This window comes from Apodemus sylvaticus, chromosome 14 (genome assembly GCF_947179515.1).
Source record: "Apodemus sylvaticus chromosome 14, mApoSyl1.1, whole genome shotgun sequence".
Lineage (NCBI taxonomy): Eukaryota > Metazoa > Chordata > Mammalia > Rodentia > Muridae > Apodemus > Apodemus sylvaticus.
Window position 1 is genome coordinate 88758704 of NC_067485.1, and position 18056 is coordinate 88776759.

Consider the following 18056-nt stretch of genomic DNA (forward strand, 5'->3'; position numbering starts at 1 on the left):
GATGCTGAATTTTGTCAAATGCTTTTTCTGCATCTAATGAGATGATCATATGTTTTTTTCTTTGAGTTTGTTTATGTAGTGGATAGAATTATGGATTTCCTTATATTGAACCATCCCTGCATCTGTGGGATGAAGGCAACTTGATCATGGTGGATGATCATTTTGATGTGTTCTTGGATTCAGTTGGCAAGAATTTTATTAAGTATTTTTGCATCAATATTCATAAGGGAAATTGGCCTGAAGTTCTCTTTCTTTGTTGGATCTTTGTGTGGTTTTGGTATCAGCGTAATTGTGGCTTCATAGAACAAGTTGGGTAGAGTTCCTTCTGTTTCTATTTTGTGGAATAGTTTGAAGAGTATTGGTATTAGGTCTTCTATGAAGGTCTGATAGAATTCTGCACTGAAGCAATGTGGGGGCCTGTGCTTTCTTTTGGTTAGGAGACTTTCTATGACCCTTTTTATTTCTTCAGGTGTTATGGGACTGTTTAGATGATCTATTTGATCCTGATTAATTTTGGTGTCAGATATCTGTCTAGGAAACTGTCCATTTCCTCCAGATTCTCCAGTTGTGTTGAGTATAGGCTTTAGTAGGAGGATCTAAAGATTTTTTGAATTTCCTCAGTTTCTGTTTTTATATCTCCCTTTTCATTTCTAAGTTTGTTAATCTGGATACTGTCTCTGTGCCCTTTGGTTAGTCTGGCTAAGGGTTTATCTATCTTGTTGATTTTCTCAAACAACCAGCTCCTGGTTTTGTTGATTTTTTTGTATTGTTCTCTTTGTTTCTACTTGACTGATTTCGGCCCTGAGTTTGATGATTTCCTGCCTTCTACTCCTCATGGGTGAAATAGCTTCTTTTTGTTCCAGGGCTTTTAGGTGTGTCATTAAGCTTTTAGTGTATGCTCTCTCCATTTTCTTTTTGGAGGCACTCAGGGCTATGAGTTTTCCTCTTAGCACTGCTTTCATTGTGTCCCATAGATTTGGGTATGTTGTGTCTTCATTTTCATTAAGTTCTAAAAAGTCTTTAATTTTTTTCTTTATTTCTTCCTTGAGCAAGTTATCGTTGAGTAGAATATTGTTCAGTTTCCACGTGTATGTGGATATTCTGCTGTTTTTGTTGCTATTGAAGACCACTTTTACTCCATAGTGATCTGATAGGAGGCATGGGATTAGTTTGATCTTCTTATATCTGTTGAGGTCTGTCTTGTGACCAATTATATGGTCAATTTTGGAGAAGGTACCATGAGGTGCTGAGAAAAAGGTATATTCTTTTGCTTTAGGATAAAATGTTATATATATAATTGGTTATCTGTTAAATCTAATTGGTCCAAAGCTTCAATTAGTTTCACTGTGTCCCTGTTCAGTTTCTGTTTTCCTGATCAGTCCATTGAGGAAAGTGCAGTGTTGAAGTCACCCACAATTATTGTGTTAGGTGCAATGTGTGCGTTGAGCTTTAGTAAAGTTTCTTTTATGAATGAGGGTGCCCTTGCATTTGGAGCATAGATGTTCAGGATTGAGAGTTCTTGTTGTATTTTTCCTTTGACCAGCAAGAAGTATCCCTCAGAGTCTCTTTTGATGACTTTGGGTTGAAAGTCAATTTTATCTGATATTAGAATGGCTACTCCAGCTTGTTTCCTGAGACGACTGGCTTATAAAATTGTCTTCCAGACTTTTACTCTAAGGTAGCGTTTGTCCTTGACATTGAGATGTGTTTCCTCTATGCAGCAAAATGTAGGGCCCTGTTTACATATCCAGTCGGGTAGTCTGTGTCTTTTTATTGGGGCATTGAGCCCATTGATGTTAAGAGATATTAAGGAATAGTGATTATTACTTCCTGTCATTTTTTATGTTATTTTTTAAATTTGATTGGTTATCTTCTTTTGGGTTTGATGAAAGGTTACTATCTTGCTTTTTCCAGGGTGAAGTTTCCCTCCTTGTATTTGTGTTTTCCTCCTATTATCCTTTGTAGGGCTGGGTTTGTAGAACGATATTGGGTAAACTTGGTTTTGTCATGGAATATCTTAATTTCTCCATCTACGGTGATTGAGAGTTTTGCTGGGTATAGTAGTTTTGGCTGGCATTTGTGTTCTCTTAGAGTCTGCATGAGATCTGCCCAGGATCTTCTAGCTTTCATAGTCTCAGGTGAGAAGTCTGGTGTGATTCTGATAGGTCTTCCTTTATATGTTACTTGGCCTTTTTCTCTTACTGCCTTTAATATTCTTTCTTTGTTTAGTACATTTGGGATTTTGATTATTATGTGACAGGAGGTATTTCTGTTCTGGTCCAGTCTGTTTGGAGTTCTGTAGGCTTCTTGTATATTCATGGGCATCTCTCTCTTTAGGTAGGGAAGTTTTCTTCCATAATTTTATTGAAGATATTTGCTGGCCCTTTAAGTTGTAAATCTTCACTCTCATCTATGCCCATAATCCTTAGGTTTGGACTTCTCATTGTATCCTGGATTTCCTGGATGCTTTGGGTTACAAACTTTTGCATTTTGCATTTTCTTTAACTGTTGAGTCCATGGTTTCTATGGTATCTTCAGCATCTGAGATTCTTCTATCTCTTGTATTCTGTTGTTGATATTTGCATCTATGTCCCCTGATTTCTTCCCAAGGTTTTCTATCTCCAAAGTTGTCTCCCTTTAAGTTTTCTTAGCTGTTTCTACTTCTGATTTTATATCCTGAATGGTTTTGCTTAGCTCCTTCACTTTCTTGTTTGTGTTTTCCTGTAATTCTTTAAGAGATTTTTGTGTTTCCTCTTTCATGACCTCAGCCTGGTGACCAAAGTTCTCCTGTATTTCTTTAAGTGATTTTTGCGTTTCCTCCTTATTGGCTTTTGTATTCTCCTGAATTTCGTTCAATGATTTTTGTGTTTCCCTTGCAAGGGCTTCTAACTTTTGATCCATTTTCTCCTGAATTTCTTTAAGTATGTCCTTCATGTGTTCCTGTACCAGCATCATGACCAGTGATTTTAAATCCAAATCTTGTTTTCCTGGTATGATGGGGTATCCAGGACATGCTGTTAAAGGAGAAATGGGTTCAGATGCTGCCATATTGCCTTGATTTCTGTTAGTGAAGTTCCTGCGTTTGACTTTTGCCATCTAGTTCTCACTGATGTTAGTTGGTCTTGTCAATGCTGGACTCACCAGTGCAAGCTGCCTCTTCCCAGCTGGCCTCTGGTGCACAGCTGACTTCCTGCACTGCCTGGAGACAGGGTGCTGTGGCCCAGGCTGTTCAGATCCCAAAGCAGACACCTAAAGGCTCCAGCTGGGGCCTGCTGGACTCACCAGAGCACACTGACTCCTCCCAGCCGGCCTCCCGGGTGCCCCTCTGGCATCTTACAGGGCCTGGAGATGTGGTTTGTATCCCAAGATGTTCTGGATCCTGAAGCGGTCCTGCCAGGACCAGTCCTGCCAGAAGCCTCAGGACTGAAACCTAAGCTCTGTGGGGCCGGACCCACCAGAGCAAGCTGTGTCCTCCCAGTCTGCCTCCCAGTGCACAGCAGGCCTCTTGCACTTCCTGGAGTCCCTGCTGTGGCCCAGGATGTTCAGATCCCAAAGCAGACACCTGAAGGCTCTGGCCTGGGGCCTGCTGGACTCACCAGAGCACACTGACTCCTCCCAGCCAGCTTCCTGGGTGCCTAGAACTAATTTTTTAAGGCAAGGGATAAGTGAATAAATTTAATTTTCATTTTGCTGTTGTAACCTATTTTCTCAAATTTTATTTGTTTATTCTAAGGAAATTAAGTTAATAATACAACAATCTAGTAGATTTTACCTTCCTTTGAAAAAATGCTTTTAGAATTATTTATTTTATACATATGAGTATTTTGACTGTGACTCCATCCATGTGTTGATGGTTTAATCCCTGGGACCTCAGGGGGTACTGATTAGTTCATATTGTTGTTCCTCCTATGGGGCTTCAAACTCCTTCAGCTCCTTGGGTCCTTTCTCTAGTTCCTCCATTGGGGACCCTGTGTTCAGTCCATTGCTTGGCTGTGAACATCCACCTCTGTATTTGCCAGGCACTGGCAGAGCCTCTCAGGAGACAGCCATATCCAGCTCCTGTCAGCAAGCACTTGTTGGCGTCCACAATAGTGTCTGGGTTTGGTAACTGTATATGGGATGGATCCTGAGGTACGGCAGTCTCTAAGTGACCTTTCTTCCAGTCTCTCCTCCAAACTTTGTCTCTATATCTCCTCACATGGGTATTTTGATCTCCCCTTCAAAGAAGAACCAAAGAATCCACACTTTGATCTTCTTTCTTCTTGAGCTTCATGTCATCTGTGAATTATATGTTGGGTATTCTGAGCTTTGGGGCTAATATCCACTTATCAGTGAGTGTATACCATGTTTTCTTTTGTGATTGGTTTACCTCATTCACTCTAGTTACATCCATTTCCCTAAGAATTTTATGAGTTCATTGTTTTTAATAGCTAAGTAGTACTCCATTGTGTTAATGTACCACATTTTCTATATCCATTCTTTTTCATTATATTAAATCTGTTTTAGTTTTTTTTGTTTGTTTGTTTTGTTTTGTTTTGTTTTGTTGAGACATGGTTTCTTTGCATAGCCCTGGCTGTCTTGGAACTCACTTTGTAGACCAGGCTAGCCTTGAACTCAGAAATCCACCTGCCTCTGCCTCCCAAGTGCTGGGATTAAAAGCATGTGCCACCACTGCCTGGCTTGTTTTATTTTTTTTATTTCATCTCAAACTTACCAGGATTAGAAACTACATTGTTTATGGATTGAAGATGTATCACCCTAGGTGCAGAGGCATAAGAGAGGCCACCAGATTCCTCTATTTGCCATCTTCCACCACTCTCTACCTCTTTGTAGCAGAGGGACAAAGGCATTTGGTGCCCCTGGGTTCTGGCCAAATTCTAAACAATTTTGTTTCCCTTCCTAGTATTAGGTGTTCACACAGCTCTCCATTGGCTTTCCCTACTTTTTATTACAAATCTCCAATTGACCTATCAGAGTAATAAAACAACTATATGTTTTATATTCAGTATGCTCAGAAGCATGCTAGAAAAACACTAGCATAGAACTTTTGCCATGACCAATCTTACTGCTTAGTTATAGAAACTGACATCTTAAAAGATGAATGCTCAAGACTTCATTAAAATGCCATTAAAATGCCTGTTGAAGAAGCTATAGGTAGATGCTCTTTGTGCTGATACAAAGATTTGGCATCAATACCATGAGTTAAAGAAACCAGGGAGAAATGGTCTGTGGGCTGCCCATGCTCTGAATTCCTTTCTGCCCAGAGGGGTTTCACCCTGGATGCAAAGCCTATCATCCACCTGCCACAGCCACTAGGCTGTAGTGCAAAGTCAGAGTTGGGCATGAAATTTTGTAATAAGTGGAACTGTGAAAGGGCTTCCCTCCAGCTGGGAGGTGAAATGGTTGTTAAAGAGAAAATTGAAATGTGATTTATGAACAATTTTCTCAAATTCCTGTCATGACTGTTATCAAAAGACACATCACCAGCATCTTGTTCTCCATGCAGAATAAGAAAGGGGGTAGGAAGTCCTTGAAGCTTCTTGAAGTATCTGGCATCAGGCACATCTCTCAACATGTGTGATAATCTAATGACTCTTGTGGTTTGATGAGAAGAGGACAGTTTGTGAGTAAAATATATATTCCCAAAATATTATATCTCAGATTCATCTGCCTTAAACTTTTATCAAACTTTTATTTTTGATATAAAAATGAGCTTACCCCAAATTACTCCAGTTCATTCATGGAATGGGAACCTGCTAGTAAAGTTTTGATTAGTAATTAGAAGACTCAGTATTGATGAATTTGTAGAATATCTAGTATCAAGTGATTTATAAAACAAAGTATCAAAAGTTCATTACATCCAACAGAAATTTGTCACATTTTTGAGTTGCCATGAAATTTCATGGCATGGCTTGAGTGTGTGATGCCCCCTACAGGCTTGTAATAATTAATTCTCAGATAGTAACACTATTCAGAGAGGTGGTAAAAGACTCTCTTGAGGGAGAGTATATTTGTGTCCTCACCACTGTAGTCTGGCTGCACTTCCTAGTATGTGATTCATTCCTGATCTAATGAGAAGTGAGAAACATCTTGCACACACCCACCACCACTGGATCTACTTTTCTCTGTCACAATGCCACTTGGAGTACATGCTTCCTCTGACACAATGGAGCACAGCCCTCAAATCATGAGCCAAGTAAGCACATCCTTTCTCGAGTTTACTTTCCTCAAGTATTTCATCACAGTGTTGAGAAAATTAACTTAATCAGTTATTTTTTCTTTTCTTTTTTTAATTTTCTATATTCTTTGTTTACATTACAAATGATTTCCCTTTTTCTAGTCCCCCACTCCCCATATGTCCCATAAGCCTTCTTCTCTCCACCCATTCTCTAATCACCCCCCTCCTTTTTCTCTGTCCTGGTACTCCTCTACAATGCTGGATCAAGTCTTTCCAGGATCAGGGCCCGGGCCCTCTCCTTACTTCTTCATGGGAGTCATTTTTTATGCCAAGTGAGTCTTGGGTATTCAGAGCTTCTGGGCTAATTAATATCCAATTATCAGTGATTGCATTCCATGTGTATTCTTTTGTGATTGGGTTACCTCACTTAGGATGAGATTTTCCAGTTCCAACCATTTGCCTAAAAATTTCATGAATTCATTGTTTTTAATTGCTGAGTAGTATTCCATTGTGCAAATATACCACATTTTGTGTATCCATTTCTCCATTGAGGGACATCTGGGTTCTTTCCGTCTTCTGACTATAAAGACTATATAAGACTTCTGACTATATAAATAAGGTTGTTATAAGCATAATGGAGCATGTGTCCTTATTGCATGCTGGGGATATAACAACAGAAACTGAGTAAATTAAAAAAATCATCAGATCCTACTACAAAAGCCTATACTTACTCAGTTCTTAACAACTAAGTCTCAGTTTTTGAACTCAAGTCGTTATGGGGGGAAAAACCTACAGGTCAACAGATGTCCTGAGACAACACTGGATAACACAACCAAGGACATGCTTAATTGGTAAAACTCATAGTTGCTTTTCAGCAGAGTCCAGACTGCCTGACTACACAAACACACACACACACACACACACACACAAACAAACAAACAAACAAATGCCCAGATTTTGTGAAGTTTAGAGTTATGATTCTGTTAGGAAGTAATTCTTTTTCTTTCCTTTTTAAACTGAACATTTTTATTGAATTGTATTTACAATACAGAACTGTACATGAAGCATGATTGATTGAACAGCTTGGTAAAAACTCATAAAATGTAGAACACACCCATGTAACCAGCACCTAGATAAAAACATACACTACCAGCACCAGAGAGCCCTTGTGTTCTCTTCAAGGGCAAAGAAGCCAAGTCAAAGCCAGAGTATCCCACATGACTGCACCTGCACAGAGCACACATTGTACACAAGCAGGTACCAGTCTTGATAGCACTTGCTTTGGGGCAAGGAGGAGTAATTGTTATGCAAAGGAAAAAGTAGGCTGCTTATGAAGTCATATTCTAATGTCTGTGTTCTGTTGCTCATCATGATTATATGAAAATGACATAATTTCATAAAATAGAGTTAATTGTATTTGATTATTTAATGACAATATTGTATGCATACATACACCCATCTGCTTAATGCTAATTAGAAATACTTAAGCCTTTCAAGCAAAAAGTAAGCCCGTGTTTGGCTATTGTTATAACCATTTATTTTTCCTACAAGTTTCACTATAAATTCAAAAGGCAAAGTTGTATTTAGGAAATAATGTCTTGACATTTTTTATTATGATAAATTTTATATCACACCATCAATAAAAAAAATTGCAAGGTATAAAAAAATCAGCTATAGTCACAGATCTGAGAGGTTGTTAAGTATAAATATCTAGAGCATTTCCTCAGAGGTCCTATTTATAGACAAGGGTTATATCATTTGAGTGTTCGCTTTTGATTTAGTAAGATAAGCACAGTGAACATAACATTCCTGATCAGCAATTCTCTCCTGCTCCTGCCCCTCTGACCTCTCATCTGTCTTAGCCTTGATATACAGATCTGCCTAACACACTGCAGATTTCATGAAGAGAATCCACAGAGACCCATTCCTCGCCAGTAAAGCATTGATCTTTACACTCAAACTTAAAAACATATATAAGGAGCTGTCTTTAAAGCACCCTGATACACCACTCAGTGAAAACATTTCAGCAAAAATATAAAACTTGTAAGTAGAGGAAGTCTGCCTCCCAGAATTGACCAGATTTCACTCAACCAGTAATTAACTTCATTAATTTTGCAGAAGTATCAAGTCAAGCACATCTGGGTGGTATTAAATTAAAAACAAATTCAAAATTGGTAGAAAATATATAGGCCCATTTTCCCCAGTGTAACAAATAAAATCACCCACAAAGAGGAAGCCATACCTGGAATGTAAGAAATAGGCAAGTTTCAAACAGCCTACCATTATTCAAAGACAGAAAATTCCAGAGAGCACTGAAAGCCATAACTGTGTTTCAAATGATGATAATGCATTTCAGGAAACATCAGGCTTATGACAGCCTTGCCCACTAAAATGCATCTGCCATGCATCTATAATTTACCTTAATAATATTGATAATAATATGCCCCCATTCTTATGTCTGTAGCTATAAGGAAAACTCTAATATGGAGTTTGATGGATGAGAATCTCTTGCATGTATTCTGTTAGTAATAGACATGCTAAACACTGCATCTTCAACTGCAGAGTGGCTTCCCTAATGGTGGCTTGAGTGACTTGCCAGAATGGTTTCCCTCCATCTTCAAATGTCCACTCTGAAGTTCTTGTTCTGCGTTTTGTAGTTTTCAAAATCATATGCTAGGGCATCAGTGACATAGGAACTGAAAATTAAAATCATATTGTTACCAAAAATTAGTTTTACATTAATATAGCATTATACTTTGGCTCATGTTAATTGAAGTTCACTACAAGCAGTCTAAACTGTTCCAAGATGGATTATGAAAGGCATTGGTAATAGTTATGTAAAGTAGGTTTACTTTTAATTGAAGTATTCTATTTCTCATTTAATATCACTCATTGATTACGCATTTTTCTTTCTGTGTGTTTACTTGTTTCTGAGGGTGTATCCTGCATGTGCACATAGGTATATGTGCATGTCTATGAGCATGCTTGTGTGAGGTATGCACGTGAAGGCCAGAGGCAAATGATAGGTGTCCTTCTTGATTGCTAACTGACTTATTTTTTCAAATAAGTCCCTCATTGAACCTTGAACACCCAGAATCCTCCTGTTTCCATATCTACAGCACTATTATAGTCACATGCTGACATACACAGGTTCGGTGTGGGTTCTGGGGCTCTGGGACTTTGACCACTGGGACATCCCTCCAAACCCTAATTCATCTGTGCTTACTCATAAACATTATGGTTGAAGGAAAGTTCTACTATTTGCTATTTATGACTCAGTCATTATATTCTGTTGTCACTGTCTGTGTGCAGTTACTTATTTTAGACTGCCATGACAAAGCCTTTGACACCTGTAACTTTATCCTGTCTATTGTCAAATATAGTATCTCACTGACACCCACTGGAGGCAAATCTTCAGCATTCATATTCAATCAATGAACAAAGAATGTTCTTTTAATATAGTAAGTTGCTATCTAAATATTAATAGTGACAGGCGAACACTTACACAGTGGGGCAAAGTCCCAGAGCCCCAGAACCCACATAGAACCTGTGTATGTCTGCATGTCACTATAACAGTGCTGTAGATATGGAAATAGGAGGATTCTGAGTGTTCCAGGTTCAATGAGGGACCTATTTGAATGTAATACACCTGAAAAATATTATGTGAAAAACACATAGGCCTTAGTCAGAGCTCACACACTGCCAGCTATGCAAATAAATGCTAGAGATCTACAGTACACCACTGGGCAGAGAGCTAGCTACACCTAAAATTGTTATGAGAATAGACATTATATCAAATATTCTCATATCAAATATTCTCATCAAAATATAAAATTAGGCAAAAGGCAAAAGGAAACATTAGGATGATGACAAATGTAAGTAGTGTTTTGATTGTGGAGACTACATCATGAATGTACTCTCATTTTCAAACTCAGCAAGATGTGTAAATTAATGGAATATAAAATATTTTTGTATATCAGTCATCTCTAAAAAATAAATGAGTAAAATCGTATCAATAGGATTGGTGGAGTATTTATTTAGCATATATATCTTCCTGACTGCAGTCCCAAGCTCCTTGTGAAAAGTGATGTGCTGTTGCAGGCTGCAACCTCAGGATCAGAAAGGTGGAGGATGAAGAAGAAAGATCAGATGTTCAAGGTCATCCTTGGCTTCATCGTGAGTTGACAACCAGGCTGAACTACCTGTGCAGCCTTTTGCTAAAAAGTTAAAAAACTGCAAGGGAAAGGCAGTAACTTTGCTTAATTTTAAGTGCTCCTGAATTTTCTTTTAATGAATATATTTTTCTACTTGAGAATGTTCATGTTTAATAAAATTATGCATATTAATGATCAAAGATATATCTTTGTTAATTTGATCTTGGCATACTTAAAAAGTAATCCTTTGATTAAGTTTACATTTTAGTCTTGATGAATATATTAAAAAAATAAATTTTACCCTTTATGTTGAGGACAAAATGAGCTTTTAAAATATGCTTATAAAAGATACTAAGAGCACATTTTCTTTTATTTCTATCAATAGTTAATTCCATTGAACTATTTCCAGTATGTAAAAATAGTAAAATAAATTATGTATTTAATTATTTTCAACATAATATACATTTTATTTAAAAGTCTACTTGAACACTCTGGTCTTCTAATTCTTCAGCAGCTATGAAAACTGAATCTCATTTTTAATTTGAATTCACTAATTAGATTCCCAGTCTATTATCTGAAGGCACAGAAAATCTGTGGTGAGTCTAGTCATCCTAAATTTTACTTATATGAATCTTTTTTTCTGTCTCAATTTCCTTACTTTCACATAGACTTCTATACCCTTTGTTATTTGTGAGTCAACCCTAGTTTTTTACCACCTGTTATCTGGTATCTAGTATCTGGTATCTGTTATCTGTTATCTTGTATTTGTATTTTAAATTGTTAAGCTATTATCCTGAATTTCAAACTAATAATTAGGTTTTACAGCAATTAGCATTTTAATATCCAATCCTTTCAGGTAGATTTTACTGGTCCAAATATTCTACTTTCACCTTTGTTAAAATTTATTTTTACTTATGTATGTGTATTTTGGTATGTGTGCACTTGAGTGCAAGATACGTGAGTGTAATGGTTAGTTTTAATTGTTAACTTGATACATCCTAGAATCTCTTGGAAAAACAATCTCAGTGAGAGATCTTCCAAGTTGGCCTATGGTATATGTGATGGTTTGTATATGCTTGGTCCAGGGACCAAGTGGGAGTGGCACTGTTGGGAGATGTTGCCTTGTTGGAGGAGATGTCGCCTTGTTGGAGTAGGTGTAGCCTTGTTGGAATAGGTATGTTACTGGATGTGGGCCTTAATATTGCTGTGCTAGCTGCTGAGAGCCAGAATTCTGCTAGCAGGCTTCAGATGAAGATGTAGAACTCTCAGCTCCTCCTACACCATCCCTGCCTGGATGCTGCCATGTTCCTGCCTTGATGATTATACACTGAACCTCTGAATCTGTAAACCAGCCTCAATTAAATGTTGTTTTAATAAGAGTTGCCTTGGTCATGGTGTCTGTTTACAGTAGTAAAACCCAAACTAAGACAGTATATCTATACAGTTGTCTTTGACTACTGGAATTGATGAATGAAGACTTAGCTTGAAGGTGGGCAGTACTATTCCCTAGTTTTTGACCTTATATTTGGGTAGAGAAAGCAAACTGATCACTACGCATGCATGTATTCATTACCCCCACTCTTTACTATGGGTGTAATGTGACTAACTGCTCAAATTCTTCAGCTTTGACCTCCCTTCTTTGATAGACTATAACCTATAAGCTGAGCAAACCCTTTTCCCACTATGCTGTCATCAGGGGTTTTTGTTGTTGTTGTTGGGTTTTTTTTTTTTTTTTTTTTTTTTGAGACAGGGTTTCTTTGTATAGTCCTCGCTGTCCTGGAACTCACTCGAGGCTGGCCTCGAACTCAGAAATCCACCTGCCTCTGCCTCCCAATGTGCTGGAATTACAGGTGTGCACCACCACTGCCTGGCATCATCAGAGTATTTTATCTCAGTAGTAGAAATGAAACTAGAACATGAGTATTCCAGTAAGCCAATCAAAGATGCCTTTTCCTTTGATGCTGGGAGTACTGCTTATTTCTGACTTTAAAGAAAAGTCTTTTAGCAGAATTGGCATTGAACTAAAGAAGCCACCTTGCTGTGGGTAAGTTCTCCTTCCTCAGGGTAGCCTATCACCAGTGACTGAGATACAGGAGAGCAAAAGGACCCAAACTCTTAAAATCCCAACTTACCATCAATGCGAAAGTAGCTTGAACCATGAAATACTTTGACTCATTTAATTGAGGATGTTATTGATTTTAAGAACCATCTGTTCCCTTTTAAGCTTCTATCTTGAACCATGACTTTGGTAACTAAGTCTATGCACATTGTTACAGATGGAACTTGAGTGTGTGAGTGTGTATATGCACATGTGTACAAACTTGAGTAACAGAGTTTTTAATATGGCAATACATTGATCAGTTCTAAACTCATTGAGAAATAAGATCAGTAGGAATAAAAATAGTTTTCAAATGCTTTCCAGTGTAAACAGACTTATTGAAGACACTCTCTGATCCATGGAGGCAGTTGTATACGTATCAAGAAACTAGAAGCTGTATCATTGAGGATGATGATTTCCAGGAGCAGATGACATAAAGCACCACTCTTAAACATGAGTGTAAAGCATATGTTTTTTGTTTTCTATGTGAACTGTGAAGCCATTTTTTTGAGGTTGTAAAAACATGACCTTTAGAACATTTTAATGGTTGCCCATTTGATACCCTGGACTTCGCTGTCTGGGCATATACTAAAGTTTCACTTTACTATATAAATAAAAAGGAAAGAGGAATTTAGTTGATGAAGAGTGTGTGAGCACTAGGCCCTCTCATTCCATCTGTGCATTGAGTTAGTTCAGAGAGGAAGGTGGTTTGCTCTAGAAAACACAGACGTCAGCCCTGAAAGAATAATCTTAAGGTCCTTTTAGCCTACCCTGAAAGACCAGTGAAATTATTGAGTCAATGTAACTCAAGATTCTGGTCCTGTAAATCCTCCATGAAGGTTCTTCACTGGATAGAGTCAGGGTTGTTCTAGGACTTTGACTTAGTGTGGCTGGCAGAACCAAGACAAGAAGTTTTGGTTTTATTTGCAATTTTGAAATGTGTGTTATGGAAGCTTGAACAGAAATACTCACAGGACAAAGATCAAAAGTTACCTAAATTCTCTGCTGGCTGTTAGACTAGAATGATCCTATTTTTATTTATTTACATGTGTGTGTGTGTGTGTCAGTGTGTGTGCATGAGAGTGTGTATGAATGTGTGTATATGTACATGTGTGTGAGAGTGTATATGAGTGTGTGTGTATGCATGCACATATATGTGTGTCAGTGTATGTACAGTGTGTATGAGTGTGTGTATCAGTGTGTATATGTACATGTGTGTATGAAAGTGTGTATATGTACATGTGTGAGAGAGTGTATATGAGTGTGTGTGTATGTATGCACATCTATGTGTGTCAGTGTATGTACAGTGTGTATGAGTGTGTGTATCAGTGTGTATATGTACATGTGTGTATGAAAGTGTGTATGAGTGTGTATATATGTACATGTATGTGAGTGTGTATGAATGTGGTGGGGGTGAGTGTATATATGCACAGGTGTGTGAAAGTGTGCATGAGTATGTATATGTACAGGTATGTCGGTGTGTATGAGTGTGTATGAGTATGTGTATGTGTACATGTGTGTATGAGAGTATGTATGAGTGTGTATATGTACATATGTGGGGATGTGTATGAGTGTATGGGGTGTATGAGTGTGTATATGTAGATATGTGTGTAAAAGTGTGTATGAGTATGTATATGTACAGGTGTGTGGGTGGTATGAGTGTGAGTGTGTATCAGTGTGTGTATGTGTACATGTGTGTGAGAGTATGTATGACTGTGTATATGAACATGTGTGGGGATGTGTACGAGTGTGCATATGAGTGTGTGTATGTGTATGTGTGTGTGAGAGTGTGTATAAGTATGTATGAGTGTGTACATGTACATGTGTATGAGCAATGAATGTGTGTATGAGTGTGTGTATGTGTACATGCACATGTATGTGTGTGTGTGTGTGTGTGCACCCATGTGTGTCCTTGGCATTTGTGTTGAGTGCAGTGAACATTTGGGAGTCAGTTCTCTCCTTCCACCATGTCTGTTCCGAGAACTCTTGTTGTCAGACTTGATAAAACGTGTGTTCACCTACTGAGCCATGACACTCATAATGGTACTATCAATACAAGAAAACTAAATTATAAAACAAGTTGAAATCTCCTACCACTCTTCAGAGCACATCCAAAATAATAGTATTTCCTATCACACTACATTCAGCTGGTTTGCTCATTTATTCAGCCAGTGATGTAGAAATATGGACTTTAAAGAACAGTAGCAGGCTAACAGCAATTTATTCAGCTAGTAACAGCACTGACAGCTGCTGTTCCACAAGCAATATCTTTAGTGAAGCAAACATATACAGGCCTCAGTATTCAAATGTGCAGACACCCGCTTGGCATTTCTTCATTTGCTCTAATTATTGTTTTGTGATTTCTTTTCTTTTGAATCGTGTGTGTGTGTGCGTGTGTGTGTGTGTGTGTGTGTGTGTGTGTGTGTGTGTGTGTGTGTGTGTGTGTGTCTGTGCAGGTTACCATAGAGTCAAGAATGCAGAGGCCCCTCAAGCAGGAATTATAAGTCATTGTAAACCATCAAACATGGGTTCTGAAAACTAAGCTCAAAACCTCTGCAAGAGCAGTATGCCCTCTTAACTTCTCAGCTGCCTCTCAAGCCCTTGTTATAGATATGAATGAAGCTTATCTCTGAATGTTACCTGAGGACAGTGTGTTCCTTCCTTATATTTCTTCAGAGCTGTGTGAGTCTCAGCCTCTTGGCTACACCCTATCCTGTAGCACTGTTTCATCTTTAACTCCTCTGTAGGACACCATGCTGGTCTACAGGTTTGGATAAAAGAGAATATCAATTATGCAAACTCCTTGAAGAAATGCTGAGCATGGTAATGTATATTTTCTTCACTGGGCCATCTGAGGAGGTATGATTGTGTCTATGAGGCCAGACTTGGTTATATATGTATCAAAAGAAAATTCCTTTTCTCATTTAAACTTCTTTCTCTATTATTTTCCTTTTCTTCTCCAGAGCCCCTATGTTTTACTGTCTTTCCCTTCTTTCCTCCTCCACACTGATATGATAGTCTATGGTATGCTCAGTTACAAATATTACATCTATATCATACTCCCTTCCTCCCAAGGCTCAAAGGTCATTGTGAAAGATGTATTGGGAAGATTGTAAGAGCTAGAGGTCAGGGAGGACTGGAGCAAAGTAGTGTCTTCTTGACATGACAGAATAACCACACTTATGAACTAATGCGGCCATAGTTACCTACATAAAACCTGCATAAGACCTAGCTGGGATAGAGTAGGAAGAGCTTCATAAGCCTTCACAACTAACTGAGGAGCTACAGATTGATTGTGGATGGCTTCTGGGGGAGAGAGAATCCATTTTCTTCAGTCATCATTGGTAAATGGGCCAGGCTTCGTTGGATGACCTCACATCCATGGGAATAGAAGCTATACAAATTGGACAAATTGGTGTGATATAAAAAAAAAATGGGGGAGACAAAACTCACAGTGGGTGGGGAGATCTGATAGGAACTAAGGAAAGGAGGGCAGTGAAAATGATCTAAATACAAGGTGTATATATGTAAATGTCTCAAAATAAACAAAATTATTATATTTAATTAGAAGTTCCTTGAAGGAGAATTGCAAAGCAATTGGTGGAAGGTTAATTTCATAGAAGTAGGAGGATAATTGGAGGAAATTTACTGTCTTGGGTTACACCTTTCCAGGTGACATATTTCTGTGGGGATAAAAAGCAGCTCTGGTAAGAACTCATGGGCACAATTAAAGAAGAAAAAAATGGAGATAAGTTTGATGTGGTCAGAGAGATGTCTCAGCAGATAAATGTAATAGATGAGAATACATAAGGATCTGAGTTTGAGTTCCTAACACCCATGGAAAATGTTGACCATAACTGTGTATAACCAATGCATCCTAGGGTTGGGAAGCAGAGGCAGGTGGATCTCAGAAACTTGTTGGTTAGCTACAATGGGGAGCTTGTGGCTTGTTGAGAGGTTTTGTTGCAAAGCAATAGGGATAAGGCTTGGAGCATTAGAGGAAAGCACCTGGGATTTTGCTTCAGCTCCTATTTATGTTCATATGCACTACACTCCTTACACATGCAAAATTAGAACTATATAAGTGCACAGATTTCTATTTTGTAAAGGTGTGTTAGTTGGCTAAGATTGCTCTGATAAAATGCCACAGACTGGGGACTTACATAGTAGGTACTAACTTGGCCATGGATCTGGGGATATTAGTAAAAGATTAATGTATTCCAGGAATTGACTTCCTATTGACTTCCTCTGAGGCTAATCTCCTTGGTTAGTTATTAACTTGGTTGTTTATTAACTATCATCAGATGTCCCATGATCATAGTCTGTGTCATTAACCATCTCCATTGTGAAAACTTAATAGGAATGTGCCCCTTGTATCTTTCTCTCTCTCTCTCTCTCTCTCTCTCTCTCTCTCTCTCTCTCTCTCTCTCTCTCTCTCTCTCTCTCGGTTTTTGGTTTTTCAAGACAGGGTTTCTCTGTGTAGCTCTGGCTGTCCTAGAACTCACTCTGTAGACCAGGCTGGCATTGAACTCAGAAATCCACCTGTCTCTGTCTCCCAAGTGCTGAGATTACAGGTGTGTACTACCACTGCCCAGTTGCTTGTTTTCTCTTTTTCAAGAATACCTTTCACATTAGATCTGGCCTTGGTTTAAAATCCTCTTTGAAGGAACACTCTTCCACTGCTGGTGGGATTGCAAGATGGGACTACCACTATGGAAATCAGTCTGGCTGTTCCTCAGAAAACTGGACATGACACTTCCGGAGGACCCTGCTATACCTCTCCTGGGCATATACCCAAAGGATTCCCCATCATGCAATAAAGACACATGCTCCATTATGTTCATAGCAGCCTTATTTATAATAGCTAGAAGCTGGAAAGAACCCAGATGTCCCTCAATGGAGGAATGGATACAGAAAATGTGGTATATTTACACAATGGAATAATACTCAGTAATTAAAAACAATGAATTCATGAAATTTTTAGGCAAATGGTTGGAACTGGAAAATATCATCCTTAGTGAGGTAACCCAATCATAAAAGAATACACATGGAATTCAATCTCTGATAAGGGGATATTAATTAGCCCAGAAGCTCTGAATACCCAAGACACAATTAGCATAACAAATGACTCCCATGAAGAAGTAAGGAGAGGGCCCTGATCCTGGAAAGGCTTGATCTAGCATTGTAGGGAAGTACCAGGACAGAGAAAAGGAGGGAGGTGATCGAAGAATGGATGGAGAGAGGAAGGCTTATGGGACATATGGGGAGGGGGAACTGGGAAAGGGGAAATCATTTGGAATGTAAACAAAAAATATGGAAAAGAAAAAAAGAAAAAAATCCTCTTTGAAACACCTCAAAATACTGTCTCTTATTGTAAGATATTGGAAATTAGGGATCTAACATAAAGGAGGTCCTTAGTCTATGGAAACAAGTAAGAAATCATGAACAAGAACAAAGATAAAGTGGCCACTGGATCATCGAAGGGAACAGGTGAAATTAAGGTGTCAAGAAGAGGGAAGCCTGAGACTTAGAGCCCAGAAAACCTGTTGGAAGCTCCAGTAAGCATGTGCCCAACAGAGCATAACTAACATGCATGTCCTGGGACACAATTCTTGGCTATGCAGTA